This window comes from Erinaceus europaeus, chromosome 7, assembly GCF_950295315.1.
Source record: "Erinaceus europaeus chromosome 7, mEriEur2.1, whole genome shotgun sequence".
Lineage (NCBI taxonomy): Eukaryota > Metazoa > Chordata > Mammalia > Eulipotyphla > Erinaceidae > Erinaceus > Erinaceus europaeus.
Genome location: NC_080168.1, coordinates 64,433,963 through 64,451,068, shown reverse-complemented (window position 1 = coordinate 64,451,068; position 17,106 = coordinate 64,433,963). Strand labels below are relative to the sequence as shown.

Here is a 17,106-nt window from a genome sequence, read left to right as displayed (position 1 = left end):
ACTCTGGAACTCTCGTACTGGGGAACCCTCTGAAACTCTGGCCCTCTCGAACTCAGGAACCCTCTCTCGGGGTTCCTTGGGGCGGGGCCAAGCGGGCCCGCGAAATTAACTGGACTGATCCAGTTCTCTTGGTGGGGGAGGGCTAGAACAAACCAATGTAAAGCATAGGACAATTCCCCCTTCTCTTTTAACTAAATGGCTACAGTATCAAGGGTGTGGGGTGAACAGAAACATATATCATACAGGCATTTTTAAAAAAGAAACTGGCACAAACATGGAGAAACATGCAAGCAAATGACAAGAACCAGTGTGCTGCTAAGGGAAGGTCTGAGGGGGCCATATCTGCCTCTGTGGGCTAAATTTTATCAGCTTAAAAAAAAACATTTCTTGTCGCTGGGGGGCTACTTGCCTCGACAGGCATTTGCATGTGGTCAGGGAACGGCCTAGAGTCCCAAAGGCAGCTGGCTGCAACTTACTTACTATGAAACAAATCTTGTTATTAGCATATCTACTGCACGATCCAACGTTTCTAATAGAGAAGGAATTTGAGACTTTTACATATCAACAACGTCTTTTAACCTTTTGTTACACCCACTCAAGATGGAGACACACCCTAGGTGTGGGCTGGAGAGGAAACCTCAGGCATGAGAATAATTAGCATAGCCATTGTGCGATCTACCATTTCTAATAGAGAAGGTAGTGGAGAGTTTTACATATCAACAAGTCTATTTAACCTTTTGTTTAGACCAACTTAGTTAAAATATATTGATTGTTAACTAATTTTTACCTCAGACGTTAAATGTAAGTTAATTTTATCTTTATGAGAATTACGTTGAAAACCTTTTTCATTTAACTTTGTCTAGTAAGAATTTAGCCTTAAAGTTACTGTTTACCAAACTTTAAACATACACATAAATATGGTCATTAATACACAAGGAGAGAAACCTTTGTTACAAAGACATGTCATTTTAAACACGAATTTAAATCTGTACTGTCTTAGTTGTTGGGGGGGGGGTTTCACCATCCGGAGGTGGCTTCCTGCGCAGCTTTACTTTTAGGAATTGCAGGTTGCGATCTCTGCACAAATCTCTGCATACTCCAGCTTGTTTGCCTTCAGACCGGACCGGCGGCTGGAGATCTTGTGTGCCCAGTTTCGGCAGGGAGCCCGGGGGTCCGGGATCGTTCCAGAATTCATAGAAAGAGGGCAGGCAGGCCAGTTTTGTAGGAGGCGTGGGCCTAGGTGCCCAGGGGTGGCGGCCATGATAGGCCGCCGCGGCCCTGCCCCATGGCCCTGCCATGTCTGCTGCCCTGTTCGCAGTGGCCGAGCAGCGTGGAGGGATCACGCGTCCAGTGCCCTGCGCCACGCGGTGGAGAGCCGGCTCCTGTGGGCTGGCCTGGGGCTCTTGCGTGCTGGCGTCGGGCTCTTGGGGCTCTTGTGCGCTAGCGTCGGCCTCCTGCGGGCTGCGGGGCTGCGGGTGCAGTGCGCAGGGTTGTCTGGGCGCAGCCGGCTGGCTGGCTGTTTAACCAGGTGGAAACAGCAGCTCCGTGCCTCGCCTCTCTCCCGCTGGCTCTTCCCACTGGCTGTTCTGAGTTCGCCCGAGCGAGTGGGAACCACAGAGTGGTCCAGACATAAATGTTCCAGAAACAGCAAAACAGTCTTGTGAAGAAAGAGCAGAGGCCTTTGGAGATCTCTTCACAAGCAGAAGAGAAGGCCATAGTGCATAGGTAGCCAAATTGTCTTTACTTATCTGAGAGATGCGCAGGTCAGCCCCACGTTGGGCGCCATTTGTTGTTAAAATTTCAGAAGGCTCTGGCTGGGCGGGCTAGCTTCACAGGCGGGTAACAGAGACACGGAGACAACGGCTGGGCAGGGAAGCTGTATTTCTTTATTCAGGACCAATGATTCATAAACTAAGACAAACTAATCACCAAACAGAACTCTGCTGTCTCTTTGCGGCGGCACCAGCACTCTCTCTTACTCTTGAACTCAGGAACTCTCCAACTCTGGAACTCTGGAACTCTCGTACTGGGGAACCCTCTGAAACTCTGGCCCTCTCGAACTCAGGAACCCTCTCTCGGGGTTCCTTGGGGCGGGGCCAAGCGGGCCCGTGAAATTAACTGGACTGATCCAGTTCTCTTGGCGGGGGAGGGCTAGAACAAACCAATGTAAAGCATACGACATCTATCTTTCTCTCCTCCTTTCTGTCTCCCCCTCCTCTCTCCATTTCTCTCTGTCCTATCCAACAACAACAGCTATGACAACAATAACAACTACAACAAGCACAACAACAAGGGCAACAAAATGGGAAAAACAGCCTCCAGGAGCAGTGGATTCATAGTGCAGACACCAAGCCCCAGCAATAACCCTGAAGGCAAAAATAAATAAATTAATTAATTAATTTAATTTAAAAGTAAAAATAATAATAAATAGTAGTAATAATAATTTAAGCCAGCTTCTTCCAAGAACCTCTCCAACCCTACGAAATTATGACATGAGTGGACTCCTTTCTATGTCTTGTTCCTTGCACCTTTCTCTTGGCTAAGATAGTTGTAGAGCAACTAGGCAGAGTGCCAGCAGGCACAGTCAGATGACCCCTCCCTGGAAGCTGATTTTTGACTGGAGGGGTTAAGGAAGGGATGTTCAGGAGGGAGAGACCCTTTGGAAATAGCCCAGCAGAAAGAGTGCCCCAAGCTCAGGCACTGGGCTCTGAAGATGGCCAGCCCACAGAGCCCTGAGCAAAACAGCTCCTGGACATCAGCAATTCCATGCAAACCTCGGTGAAAGATGCTTGGATCATTAACCCAAGGCCAGAAAGGAAAACAAAGTCCTCTGCTGGGGATGCAAAAGGCTCCAATGTCCTAGGTTCAATCCCCAGCACCATCATAAACCAGGACTGAGCAGTGTGTATGACATGAGGGGTTGGGGGTGGGGGGGAGGAAGAGAAGGAAGAGAAGGAAGAGGAAAGAAAACAAAGCTTTATTTTTAAAAAAAGAGTCTGTAAAAGATGTGTAGCTTCACGCCAGAAGAACAAAGACAGCACAGTCACATCTCAAATAAAAATTTTTTAAATCACCCTGTAAGTGGCGGCAGTGGGTTCGTAGTGCAGGTGCCGAGCTCCAGAGATAACCTGGTGACAGTGAAGAAAATACTGAAGTGGAGGGGGCATTACTTGAAGATTGGTAAGAGCTAGGGTTAAAGAGCTGAAGCTGGTTTGTAATTATCTACTTACTAATCTTCAGCAACTGGAAAAAATTTAAAAGATTTATATTATTTATTATACCTGAGACAGATTTAGAGGGGCGACTGATCCAAGCAGCACTGGGGCTTGTACTGGGGGGCCTTAGGCACCCAAGGCCAATGCTCCACCCACTGAAGTACTTCCCCAGCTGCCAGCTGGAAAATTCTGTGTGAAAATAAATATGGGGGCCAGGCAGTGGCGCACCTGGTTAAGCACACGCATTACAGTGCGCAAGGATCCAGGTTCAAGCCCCTGGTCCCACCTGCAGGGAGAAAGCTTCATGAGTGGTGAAGCAGAAAAGTGTCTCTCTTTCACACTATTTCCCCTCCCCTCACAATTTCTGTCTCTATTCAAAATCAATAAAGATTAAAAAAAAATTAAAGAAAATAGGTATAATTGAAAGACAGCAGCTTACTTTTCCTATATATTTTTTAATATTTATTTATTTATTTCCTTTTGTTGCCCTTGTTGTTTTATTGTTGTTATTGGTGTCATCGTTGTTGGATAGGACAGAGAGAAATAGAGGTGGGGAAGACAGAGAGGGGGAGAAAAAGATAGACCCTGCAGACCTGCTTCACCACTTCACTGCAGGTGGGGAACCAGGGGCTCAAACTGGGATCCTTAAGCTAGTCCTTATGTTTTGTGCTACATGTGCTTAACTCACTGCGCTACCACCCAACTCCCTCCTGTAAGTTTTAAAGCATAGTCGCTAGCAGTAACACCTCACTGAATTTTTATCTCTCAGTGCTTGGCTTTGTTGTCAAGCTGTGGCTCTGTTTTTGAACATGAGTTTACCTTCTATTCATGGTTTTTGCTCATCACCTTCCTGCTTCTCCACACCCTCCCTCCCCTTCTTCCCCCTCCCCTCCCTTCCTCTCTTTTTCCCTTTTATTCTTCCTTTCTCTTTCAATTTTTAACAGGACAGAAAGAATTTGAGAAGGGAGAGGGAATACAGAGGGAAGAGAGAGGCATCTGCAGACCTACTTCACCATTCATAAAGCCCCCCCGCCCCCCCCTGCAGATGAGGAGCCGGGGCTCAAACCCAGGTCCTGGTGCATGGTAACATGTTGGTTCAATTGAGTGCACCACAGCCCAGCCCCAACTTTAATAATTTTAAGGAGTTTTTTTTTTCTTTGCAAAAGCCATTCATTCTACTGATGATGACCTACAGTTCTCATTTCAACAAGGTTATTTATGGTTGACTTTACCACGCTTGCTCAGAATTCATTACCATTGTGTTCATGCCCACTGCTCTGCAAAGACGCTGAACAAGAGAGAGGGAGAAGGACTCTTTTGCACTAGTACTCTTGCTCCACAGAGCAGCTTTGTCTAGATGTGCAGGAGGCACGTCAAATTGTTTTCTCCTTCAATTGAAAACTGAGTCACTGCTTTTGATCTACAGTCTTTTTTTTTTTTTTTTTTAACCAGAGCACTGTTCAGCTCTGGCTTATGGTGGTGCGGGGGATTGAACCTGGGACTTTGGAGCCTCAGGCATGAGAATCTGTTTGCATAACCATTATGCTATCAACCCTCCGCCCTGATCTACAGTCTTGATTCAGACTTCAGTTCATTTAAATAATAAATAACTGTGCTATCCTAAGTCACAGGCAATGGCTTGGTACTTAAAAACAAACTGAATACTGAAAACTGAGAGTGCATTTCCTAGTAGAAAGAATATGCTGGGGCTGGTGAAATAGCTCCCTTGGACAGTGGGTACTTTGCCATGTCTCAGCATAAGTTCAAGTCCACCCCGTGCTACCACCCCCCACATACACACACACACACATACAGAAGAAAGCTTTGGTGCTATGGTTTCTTTTTATTTTATTTTATTTTTATAGGTATTTTATTATCTTTATTTATCTATTGGATAGAGATAGCAAGAAGCTCTCCCCCTACAGGTAGGGACTAGGGGCTCTCCCCCTACAGGTAGGGACTAGGGGCTCGAACCTGGGTCCTTGCACATTGTAACATGTGTGCTCAACCAGGTGCACCACCACCTGGCCCCTTTATTTTATTTTTTTATTTATTACCAGCATGGTTAGCTGGGGCTAGGTGCTGACAAGATGAATCTACCATTTCCAGCTGCCATTTTTTCTTTTTTTTTTTTCCTTTCTATTTTATTTGATAGGTTAGAGAAAAACTGAGAGGGGAAAGGGAAATAGAGAGGGAGAGAGAGAGAGAGATACTTGAGGCACTGCTTCACCACTTGCGGAACTTTCTCCCTGCAGTAGAGAAGAGGGGGCTCAAACCTAGGTCTTTATGCATTGTTATATATGCGCTCAACCAGGTGCACTGTCACCTGGCCCCTGGTGCTGTGATCTCTTTCATTCTCTCTGCCTCACTGTCTCTCTGTCTCTATCTTAAATGAGGGGAGGGGCTTTCATCTGCAGCAACCTATGTGCCCATAAGCAGATGGTATGTGAAAGAAGTTATGGGTTATATACTCTGCAACTATACAAGACGATGCAGTGTCCTTTGGGACAATGGAGTTGATGACATTTAGTCAAGTGAGCAAGTAGGCATAAGACAATTACTGATAGTTGGATAGTTTTACTCATATGTGATAGAGAATTGAAACACATGAGCTTACAAATTAGAAAAAACAGATGAGAGTCGGGCGGTAGCAGCGGCATAAGCGCACGTGGCACAAAGCGCAAGGACTGGCATTAAGGATCCCAGTTCGAGCCCCCCGGCTCCCCACCTTCAGAGGGGCTGCTTCACAGGTGGTGAAGCATGTCTGCAAGTGTCTATCTTTCTCTCCCCCTCTCTGTCTTCCCCTCCTCTCTCCATTTCTCTCTGTCCTATCCAACAAAGACAGCAATAACAACAACAGTGATAAACAACAAGGGCAACAAACGGAAAAATGGCCTCCAGGAGCAATGGAGGAGCAGTGGATTTGTAGTGCAGGTACCGAGCCCCAGCAATAACCCTGGAGGCAAATATATATATATATATGGGGGGGGGGATACAGAGACATTGAGAACTATGGTGAAAACTCTGGTGGTTGGGTGTGGGGAAGAACTAAACCCCTGTGATAATCTTCTAAATCACTATTTTTTTTTTTTTAGTTCAAGAGTTCGAATTTCTTAAAAACAGGAAGCTATCTTATTGGTAGAAGCTATCTTATTGGTAGAACACAGAACTTGCATGTATGAAGTCCTAGGTTCAGTCCCAGGTACTGCACATGCCAGAACTGAGTGGCACTTTGATCTGTACCTCCCTCAAAAAAGAAATTTAAAAATTATTTGAGGGGGTCAGAAGATAGATACCTCAGCAGGTGGAGTGCATACTTTACCAGGCCCTGGGTTTGAACCCTGGCACGACATGAGAGTACCATGATGACACCAAGGAGAGCTCTATGGATGGTGGAGTGTGGCTGTGGCATCTTCTCTTTGTCAAATAGTAAAAAAAAAAAAAAAAAAAAAAAAAAAAAAAACAGAAAATGGCACCAGAAGGCTGCTCAGTGGTACTGTGTGTGCACAAGGTGGGGCTCGTTGCCAGCACCACACTAATCTAATGTGACTCAACTCCTACAACACCAAGGGCAGAGAGACTCACTCCCAGCACCTAAGCTCCAACAGCATCAGCCGAATAGCCCCCCCCACAAACACACCTTGGCCTCTCTGTTCCCTATACTACCTTAGTTTGCACAGTGCCTAAAAGTCAGTTCGGGGGTGAAGGAGACAGCATACTGGTTCTGCAAAGAGACTCACACACTCAGGTTTTATTTTATTTGATAGGTCAGAGAAAAATTGAGAGGGGAGGGGGAAACACCTGAGGGAGACACCTGAAGCACTGCTTCACCTCTCAGGCTCCAACTCTCAGGTTCAATCCTCTGCACCACAACAGGTCAAAGCTGAGCAGTGCTCTGGTAAAATAAAATAAAATAAAATAAAATAAAATAAAATAAAATAAACAAGTATTATTTTAATAATAATAATAAAAAAACAAAAGTCAGGTTGGATCTCTAGGATTTTGTGAGAACCATGGTGGTTATGGAGAGCTGAGGGCACAGAACTTTGGTGGTGGGTGTGGTGTGGAACTATACCCCTCTAATCTTATAATCTTGTGAACCACTATTAAATCACTGATAAAAATTATTTTATGGGGAGTTGGGCGGTAGCGCAGCAGGTTAAACACAGGTGGCAGGAAGTGCAAGGACCAGCATAAGGATCACGTTTTGAGTCACCGGCTCCCCACCTGCAGGAGAGTTACTTCATAAGCGGTGAAGCAGGTCTACAGGTGTCTATTTTTCTTTCCCCCTCTCTGTTTTCCCCTCCTCTCTCCATTTCTCTGTGTCTTATCCAACAATAATAAAAAATAATAACTACAACAACAATAAAAAATGGGTAACAAAAGGGAAAATTAAAAATTAAAAATAAATTATTTTACATACACAAAAAGAAGTAAGTCAGCTGGGTCTCGTTCCTTTGTTTTAGTTCTTTACATTCCACACTGAAGTAAAAGGTGGTGAGCCTTTTTAAAAAATATTTATTTATTCACGTTTGTTGCCCTTGTTTTATTGTTTTAGTTATTGATGTCATTGTTGTTGGATAGGACAGAAAGAAATGGAGAGAGGTGGGGAAGACAGAGAGGGTGAGAGAAAGATAGACACCTGCAGATCTGCTCACCACCAGTGAAGCAACTCCCCTGCAGGTGGGGAGCCGGGGCTCCAAGAACCAGGATCCTTACACCGGTCCTTGCGCTTTGCGCCACGTGTGCTTAACCTGCTGCGCTACCACCTGACTCTCCAGGTGGTAAGTCTTACACACATGAAGCTGTGTATGAAACTACACGCTTAAAGTTTTACAATATAAGCCAAGAAAAAATTAACTTTTGGAAAGGTAAACATTTCAGGAGATAGCTCAACCAGTAAAGCACACACCTTACCATGACTGGGCTTAAGCCCCTGCACCAGATGGGAGCACCATGCACAGCACAGGGGGGAAGCTTCATAAACACTGGGGTGTTTATCTTTTTAATTATCTTCATTATTTATTGGATAGAGACGGCCAGAAATTGAGAGGGAAAGGGGAGCTAGAGAAGGAGAAAGAGAGACACCTGCAGCACTACACCATTTGCAAAGCTTCCCCCCTGCAGGTGAGGGGACTGGAGGCTGAAACCCAGGTCCTTGCACATTGTATCATGTGCACTCAACCAGGTGTGCCACCACCTGACCCCACTGGAGTGTTCTGTGACGTCTCCTATTCCCCTCTCTGTCCCTCTTTTCCTAAAGAAACCATAACAAAATTTAGAAGTAGAGCCAAAGAAGTTACTGGGGAATGAAGAGCACACACAAGGCTCTTGGTTCGTCCCCTACTGGGAGCTCATTCCCTCTCCAGCTGCCTTTTGCAGCAGCTCAAGTTTGCCTTGAAGCAGAAAGCCTTGGAGGCCGGGAAGGTGAGAATGCATAACTCCCAGGACAGACACACAGACAGATGGGACACATGCAAGAAGCTTGGGGGGGGGGGCAGAGGGATGGTCTCTGGAGTCCTGAGCAGACCTTTCTGGGAGACACCACATCTCCCTATGTGTCACTCAAGGGGAATTATGCAACCAGGAAAGTAGCTGTGAGGAGAGCACAGGACTGGCAGGTCTGAGGAGAGATAGACACATAAAGATACATACATACAGGGGCTGGGTGGTGGCACACCTGATTAAGCACACACATTACACTGCACAATCCCCAGGTTCAATCCCCTGGTCCCCACCTGCAAGGGGAAAGCTTCATGAGTGGTGAACCAGGGGTGCATGTGTCTCTTTTTCTCTCTCCCCCTTCCCTCTCAATTTCTCACTGTCTCTATCCTATTAATAAAGATAAAAAAAAAAAAGATACATACATACAGAGAGTGAGAGAGAGAGTGTGAAAGTGAGACCTGCAGACCTGCTTCGCTATTCATGAAGCATCCCCCTGCAGGTGGGAACAGGAGCTTGCACCTGGTCCTTGTGCATGGTGGCATGTGGGTTTAGCCAGATGTGCCACTGCACTAGGAACCAAACTAGTGCCTCACACAGGTGTGATCCAGCTGTGTGGCCTATTCCACCCAGCTTAACTTGTTTATTTTTGCAAGGCTGAGGCCTCTTGCATACATGGTTTCACCACTCCCAGGGCTTTTTTTTTCATTTAGACAGAGAGGGAGAGATACCACAGCACCTCCCCTGTGGCACCAGGATGAGTGGGAAGGGATGCTTGAGCTTGGGTTCAAGCATGGCAATGCAAGCACCCACCCAGGTGAGCTATTTCTCTGCCCCTCCCCACTCCACTGCCATTAATTCTATGTCCCTACTGAGAAAGGAGAGAGAGAGAGAGAGAGAAGGAGAGAGAGAGAGAGGGAAGGAGGGAGGGAGAAATAGAGGGGAGAGACACCTCAGAACTAATCTGCCATCCACAATGTTCCCATGAGGTACCAGAGCTTGAACCCAGGCATCAAGCTTGGTAAAATGTGCACTTGAATAGAGCTTGAAGGAATCATGTTAAGTGAGAGAAGTCAGAAAGAGAAGGATGAATATGGATGCTCTCACTCATAGACAGAAGTTGAAAAATACTACCATGACATCAACCTGCCATCCCTGGGTAGACAACCTCACCAATGAGTCCTGAAACCCAACCTTCCCAGAGCCCTGCCCCACTAGGGAGAGTCAGAAACAAGCTGGGGGTATGGATCCTCCCGTCAATGCCCATGTCCAGCAGAGAAGCAATTACAGAAGAACTCCCACCTTCTGCACCCCATAAAGATGTTTGGCCTATGCTCCCAGAGGGATATAGAATAGGGAGGCTTCCAATGGAGGGGATGGGACAGGGAACTCTGGTGATGGGAACTGTATAGAACTGTAGCCCTCTTACTGCACAATATTGTGAATAATTATTAAATCACTAATAATTTTAAAAAAAGAAGTTGAAAAACTAAAAAAACACAAAGCAGAATTTGGACTGGGTTTGGTATATTGCACCAAAGTAAAAGACTCTGGGGTGGGGAAGAGTATTCAGGGGGAAAAAAGAGAAAAAGTGTGCACTCTACCCACTAAGCTACCTCCCAGCCACAGTGATAAAGCTTTTAAGCCCTTACTTCATCTCTCCTGCTCTATGCACTAACGAGGAATGAAGCTGCACAATGTGGATTATGACAGTCAGACCACCCCCTGGCCTCCCTAGAAACACTGAGGACCACTGTACCTTAGTGATGTCTTGAGGTGTCTTAGCCTCTGCAGTACCAGAGGCTGTGCGTGTCTCAGAGACCTAGTTCCAAGGGGAATGACCACCCACAGTTGTCACAGAGGTTCCCTTCTGGCCCCAGCCCATGGACTGGCCCCACCAGGGGGATGGTTGTGTTCTCCACATTAGCTGCCTTGCTGGGGGCCCAGTAAACTCTCTCCAAGAGCTCACAAACACTTCCACTTAGTCCCATTTTAATTAAAGAACAAGAAACAGTGACAGTTTTTAATTACAGGGGGATGAGAGAACAGTAAGACCACAGAGTGCAGAAAATCTCACTCAGAATCCGAAACCCCACACATGACCTCTATGTTTTAAAAAACAAAAACAACTGGAGCCAGGTGGTAGCACAGCGGGTTAAGTGCACGTGGTGCAAAGCGCAAGGACCGGTGTAAGGATCCCGTAAGGATCCGGGTTTGAGTTCCCGGCTCCCCACCTGCAGGGGAGTCACTTCACAAGTGGTGATGCAGGTCTGCAGGTGTCTTTCTCTGCCACCATCCCGCCCACTCCTCGGGGCCACATGGGAATGGGATGGAATGTCCCAGGATGGGTCCTCAGGGTCCTGGATGTCTGCTGGGGAGGGCACACACAGAGCAGTGAACTCTGCAAACAAACAAGGCCTGATTCCTTCAAGTCCTGGCACCCTGGGGGGAGTCTGGGAGTCACCGTTTTTTCTCCTAGCTCTCTCTCCAATCAGTGTCTTTCTCAACTGCCAGGTGTCCGAGACCAGGTGTGACTAAAACTAGAAGCCACTGCAGCAGCTCCCACAGCAGACTCCTGTAGAGACCTGGCCCACAGACCCTCGGCCCTGCAGGCCTTGGGCGGAGAGGGGGGTGGTCTGTGACTGACTATGTTCTTGGGAGTGCCTTTTGAATGGGCATCTCTGAAAAGGCCTGTGGAGAATATGTGCTGTTCTGTCCCCAGGAACAAACATTTGGGGAAAACTACTTCTTTCTGTGAACAATGTCTTTCTCCGGGGGTGGGGAGGAGGTGGCTTTCTTTACCAATCCCGGGAGCTTTGACTCTTGAAACCAACTAAAACACAACAGCAGGTTCAAAAATCCTAATGGGGGAACTGGACGGAGGCTGAAAGGGGGTTGAGGACCCCAGTGTCCCATGGTGGAGGGTGTGGCATGTTGACACTTAGTCACAGGGAGGTAAGAAAACTATGCATGTAAAAAAAATAAAAGGAAAGAAACTATGCACATGTTACAACACACTTGAGTATCATCCGTCTCCAATAAAGCAATAAAAATGTTATAATGTGTTTATTTATAAGAGAGATGTAGTAAATATATATACATACGTATATATGTGTGTGTGTATATATTTTTTTTTTCTTAAAAAAAGGAAAAGAAGAGAGAGAACCAGAACATATGTGATGCTGGGGAGTTGAAGCCCCATGCTCAAGGGTCCAACACTTATCCACTGTGCCACCTCCCTAGCCACTATAATATTAGTAAGTACTGCTTACACTGTGCTCCAGTGTGCTCATTGTTATGCTAAGCATTTGAAACAAGTATGAAAGACCATAAAACAGCCCTCATAAACTTTCTATCTGCTTTTTAAATCTCTAAAAACAACAGCATCAAAACTCTTAGGTCCTGTGGAAACCATATCGATTGCCAGAGGGTGTGTGAAGAGGACATCGTGAACCATCAGAGGGTCTCCCTGGGGTGATGGTGGGGACTTTGGTGGTGGCTAGGTGAGACACACATGCATATGTATGAAACTACATCCCTAAAATTTCATAATATCGTAAGCCCATGTTGATTTTATTTTATTATTACTGCCACCAGGGTTATTGCTGGGGCTCGGTGCTGGCACTAGTAATCCACCACTCCCAGTGGCCATGTTTTCTTCCTTCTCCCCCCCCCCCCTTTTTGTTTTGTTTTTTATTTCTCCAGGGTTATCCCTGGGTCTTGGTACCAGCACTAAGATTCCACTGCTCCACAGCCATTTTTCCATTTTATTGGATAGGACAGAGAGAAATTGAGAGAGGAGGGGAAGACAGAAAGGGGGAGAGAAAGACACCTGCAGACCTGTTTCACCATTTGTGAAGTGACCTCCCTGCAGGTGGGGAGCTGGGGGATCAAACCAGGATCCTTGAGCAGGTCCTTGTGCTTCATACAAGTGCACCACCGCCTGCCCCCCCTTTTTTCTTTCCATTTTATTTGATAAGACAGAGATAAATTCAGAGGGGAGGGGAAAAATAGAAGACACTTGCATACTTGCTAGCAAGCGTCCCACCTACAGATGGGGAGCAGGGTATCAACCTGGGTCACTGCACGTGGTGATGTGTGCTCTCAAGCAGGTGCACCACAGCCGGGCACCTGAGCTGAGCAGAGCTCCGCCAAGACGGCTCCTGATGTTGCTGACTCACCCACAGCCTGCTAACTGGGATTGGCACCCTCCCCCCCCCACCCCTGCTCAGCAAGTGCCTGCAGCCACCCTGCACACAGGCTGCACCGGGACACAGCTTGGGCACGTGGACACCAGCTGCATGCATGTCGGCACTGGCCGGAACCAGAAGCCAAGCTCTGGACCAGCTCCAAAGCCAAGTGGAGAGACAGCCACAGCACCCCTGCTCGCGCAAGTATGTGTCTAGCCACCTGAGTGAGAGCTGTAGCCCCTGCTGACTTCAGGAGTGTATGTCATGCTACTACGGGGACATCTCGAGCCACGCTGTCACCTTCAAGTGAAGCTGAGACCTGGGGGGTCTTCCCCAGGCTGCTGCGCAGGAGAGGTAGCCGGTGGTGTACCTGGCGTCCAGCCCCTCTGTGGGGACAGTGTGGACCCAGCCGCCGCCCCCAGGAAACCGGGTGTCACTGGACGTTACCGGGCACCACCAAGTGGCATCACGAGGCGTCACCAGGTGTCACCGGCTAACGTTACTGTATGTCACCGGGCATCACCAGGTAACATCATGGGACGTCACTGGGTGTCACCGGGCATCACCTGGCGCACCAGGCCCCAAGGTGTCACCACACACTGAGACAACAGGACCGGGCCACAAGGGGGATCCCAACACCCCCCCTTTGCAGGGTGGTCACCCAGGAGTGCAGAGGGCACCTCAGAGGGGGAGCTCAGTCCCCCCCCAGAAACGGGTGTGTTTGCGGTGCAGGGGAGGGATGGGGACAGCTTTCTCCTCAGGGGCTGTCGTCCTACCTGGGCCACTGCCAGCTGCTTGGTCACATCCTCTCCTTTCCTCTCCAGCCGCGCTTCAGGGTCGTGGTTCAGAAGCGCTCCCTCCTGTGGGGATGGGGAGTCCTCCATCCTGCGGGGTGCAGGGCCACTCAGTGACCCCCCCAATTCCAGGAGGGCACGGGTCATCCCGTGACCCCCAATTTCTGAGGCATGCAGAGTACTTCAGTGACCCTCCTCTCCCCCAATGCCTGGAAGTCACGTGTTCAGTGACCTCTTATTCTTGGAGGTCACAGTTCACTCAGTGACCCCAATTCCAGCAGGCCAGAGTTTACAGGGTCAACGGAGGTGCAGGTCAGACAACGACCCCCCTTGTCAGTCCATCCCAGGTGATCCCCTCGTTCTCTGGAGCGCGACAACGTTCCCGCCCCACAGAGAAACTGAGACGCGGTGTGCACGAGGTGAAGCAACAATCTGAGTGCCCACTCCCAGCGCCGGCGTCCCGGGAGGGCAGAGGGAGCGCGTGCTGAGAGCCGGGCCCGCGTGCTTAGCGGGGCACGTGACGTTCGTGCTGTGAGGGGGCGCGTGCCCGAAGCGGTGGGGGGGGGGGGGCGGGGGGGGCGTGTTGAGTAGGGCACGTGACCCTCATGTTATGGGGATGCGTGCTGAGGGCGGGGCCTGTACCCTGGGGGGGCGTGTGCTGAGGGCGGGGTCTGCAAGCTGAGGGGGCGCGTGCTGAGGGCGGGGCCTGCACGTTGGTGGGGGCCGTGTGCTGAGGGCGGGGCTCGAGTATTGAGTAGAGCACGTGACCCTCGTGCTGTGGGGGGCGTGTGCTGAGGGCGGGGCCTGTACAGAGGTCGTATTGTGGGCAACACGTGTTTGCTGAGGCGAGCCTTGGGCAGGCTAGACCAGCAGGCTTGTCGGGGGCGGGGCCTGAGCACTGAAGCCTGGACCCATACGCTGGAGGGCGGGTTATTTGGGCTGGGCCCTCCAGCTGCCCCCCCCCGCCCCCCCCCCCCCCCCCCCCCCCCCCCCCCCCCCGCCTGTGGCAGGCCGAAGGATGTCGTGCTCTGAGGCAAGGCCACGGGGCCTGGAGGAGGTGAGCCAGGTGAATGTGTGCTGCCTCCTCCAAGTAAAAATACACATGCAGGGGGCAGAGGTAACTCTTAATTGAGCTCAGGCCCTGTTGTGCATGTGCCCCGGGGTCCAAGCACTGGCAACGCGTGGGAGCACCATAAACAGCAAGGGGGTGGGCTCCAGAGATGGTGGTGGCACCATGGCCATTGTCCTGACATTCTCCCAAGCTCCAACTTGCACTATGTCTTCTCTTTGTGGGCAAACCCGGCTTCCAGCCCCCGGTCAAAGAGAACCATCTCCCCACCTACCTGATAGCCATATACTGTGACCTCAAAAGAAAGTTACATAGCGATGTTTCCAGAAAGTTCTTCATGGAGAAGCACTCCAGTTTGCTATGAGGTCAAACACCAGCCTTTCTTTTCAGAAGGTTCAGGAACGAGGTGATGTCAGATAAGCAGGGCACTTTCTCCACCCTCAAGGAGACTGACATGCAGACAGGAATACGGAATGTGCAGGACAACTGATTTTTTTAATTGTCCACCAATATTATTGCTGGGGCTTAAGTGTTTGCATGATGAATCTACTGCTCCTGGTGTCCCACCCCCACTCCCGCGTGCTTTTCCTTTTCTTTTTTGGATAGAAAATGGAAAAGGAGAGAAAAAGAGACCTGAAACATGCCTTCACCCCTACAGGTGGAGACCAGAGGCTTAAACCTGTGTCTTTGAGCATGATGGTGTGTGTTCCACCAGGTGTACCACTGCCCAGTCAGTCCCCAGGACAGCTATTCTGTAAGTCAGATATAAGGCAGGGAGCCGGGGCACTGAGGTTGAACCCAGGGGCAAGGTATGTCATCAGGCTTCTTTCCACCACTCCATGGAGCAGTGATTCTGCATATTTAACAAACCTGACCAACATCCTCCTCCAGGCAGGCTGCCAGGTCTCCCTGCTCTGTACCCATGACTCATTAATGCTACCAAGTCTCAAGACCAGTGCTTTCTTTTATAACGATTTTTTTCACCTATTTTTGTGACAAAGAGATCAGAGCATTGGTTAGCAGTGGTGTATGTAGGCCAAGCACCCAAGCAAGGCCCCCACGGTTATTAATCCTGTACTTTAACACTGAGCTACCTATCCTGGGCCTGTTCTAAAGCCATCCAGCCCTGAGCCACCTCAGCTTGAACACACACCTCCTTGCACACAGTCCTGGTTTCACTGTTCATCCCCTGGCACAGCAGGTTTGTTCAAAACAGCGTGATGCCCTCCTTGTTGGGACCATGTGAAAGCCTGATAGAGCTTAGGGAGAACCACCCCCGTCCTTGAATGGAGGTCTGAGAAGATAACCTCTTGGTAAGTCTCTCTCAACCGAGGTGAGCATAAGGGGGGAAATTCAGACTTGGTTCTTTCCTTCTTGACTCCCAGGTCCACAGAAACCCCAGTACTTCCCTCCATTAACTGCAGGCCACATGGCTGCAGATTCACTTATTCAAAGTCACCTTCTGATCACAGAAAAACACACCTTATCACACACTTCATCCCACACCTCAGACCCCAGACAAGAGAAATTCCAAACTATATGGCTTTTTGGTATCCATCCTCTCTCTGTCTCACCTTACGGGTTTAACCCCTATGCTTCTCTCAAATACCTTTGGATAATTAAGTTGCTTGCGTCATGGAGAATAACTGTCTTGTATCTCATTAATTCCTGTCATACAAGCCCCCTACCTTAGGGGCATGCCGACCGTTAAGAAACCTGTAATTTCTGACATATTTCAACAATAATTCCCTTCATTGCTTTTCTATTTAACTCATGTCCATTTTTGCTAATAAATGGATTCTAGGCACACTAAGAGTCCCCTGGTGTCTTTTACTTTGTGTCACCTGTCGTGAGCGAGAAAGAACCAGCCCGTTACCTTTCCCCTGGAGACCACCCCCGCCAGAGAGAGACCCCAAAACCTCCTGGCCTGGAGAACTGAGATGTTCTCAGGCTATCCACATGAGTTTTCATGGAGTCAGTCCTCAATGCCCCCCCAAACTTCTTATAAGCAGAACCCCTGAAGGTAGGCAGTTTACCCTTTCCTGTCTTCCCCAGGTGGTAGTTTGTAAGCTGCGGTGCCTCAGTTTCCCCAGCTGTATGGGGCAGGGGGATGATGCCTGCATTTACCCAGTGATGTGATTGAGAACACTAGTGCAGCCTCGCACACAGCAGGGCACTGTGAGAGTGGGGTTCAGCCTCAGTGTCTGGGCACCCTATTCACATGGGTCTTGGGTGAACAAAGGTTGGTGTCCCTTGGGTGAAAGTCACAAGTCAGTGGCACCCCAAAAAGCTGGAGGACAGACACTCCAGTGGACCTCCTGCCTATGGGCTCCTCAGCCCTGGAGTGGAGGTGGGGATGATGGGGACATCCTGGCTTTCTTATGGGGAGAGCTGCA

At 48.9% G+C, this 17,106-nt stretch overlaps 1 protein-coding gene across 1 annotated transcript in view; it reads right to left on the bottom strand.

Moving 5' to 3' along the window:
- Positions 1–13,959, bottom strand: part of CCDC91 (coiled-coil domain containing 91) — a 539,136-nt gene extending 525,177 nt beyond the window's left edge. Inside the window, exon 1 of the mRNA XM_060194578.1 lies at positions 13,624–13,959. The gene's annotated coding sequence lies outside the window, so the exon portion shown is untranslated. The remainder of the gene's footprint in view (positions 1–13,623) is intronic.
- Between the last annotated feature and the right edge of the window lie 3,147 nt (positions 13,960–17,106).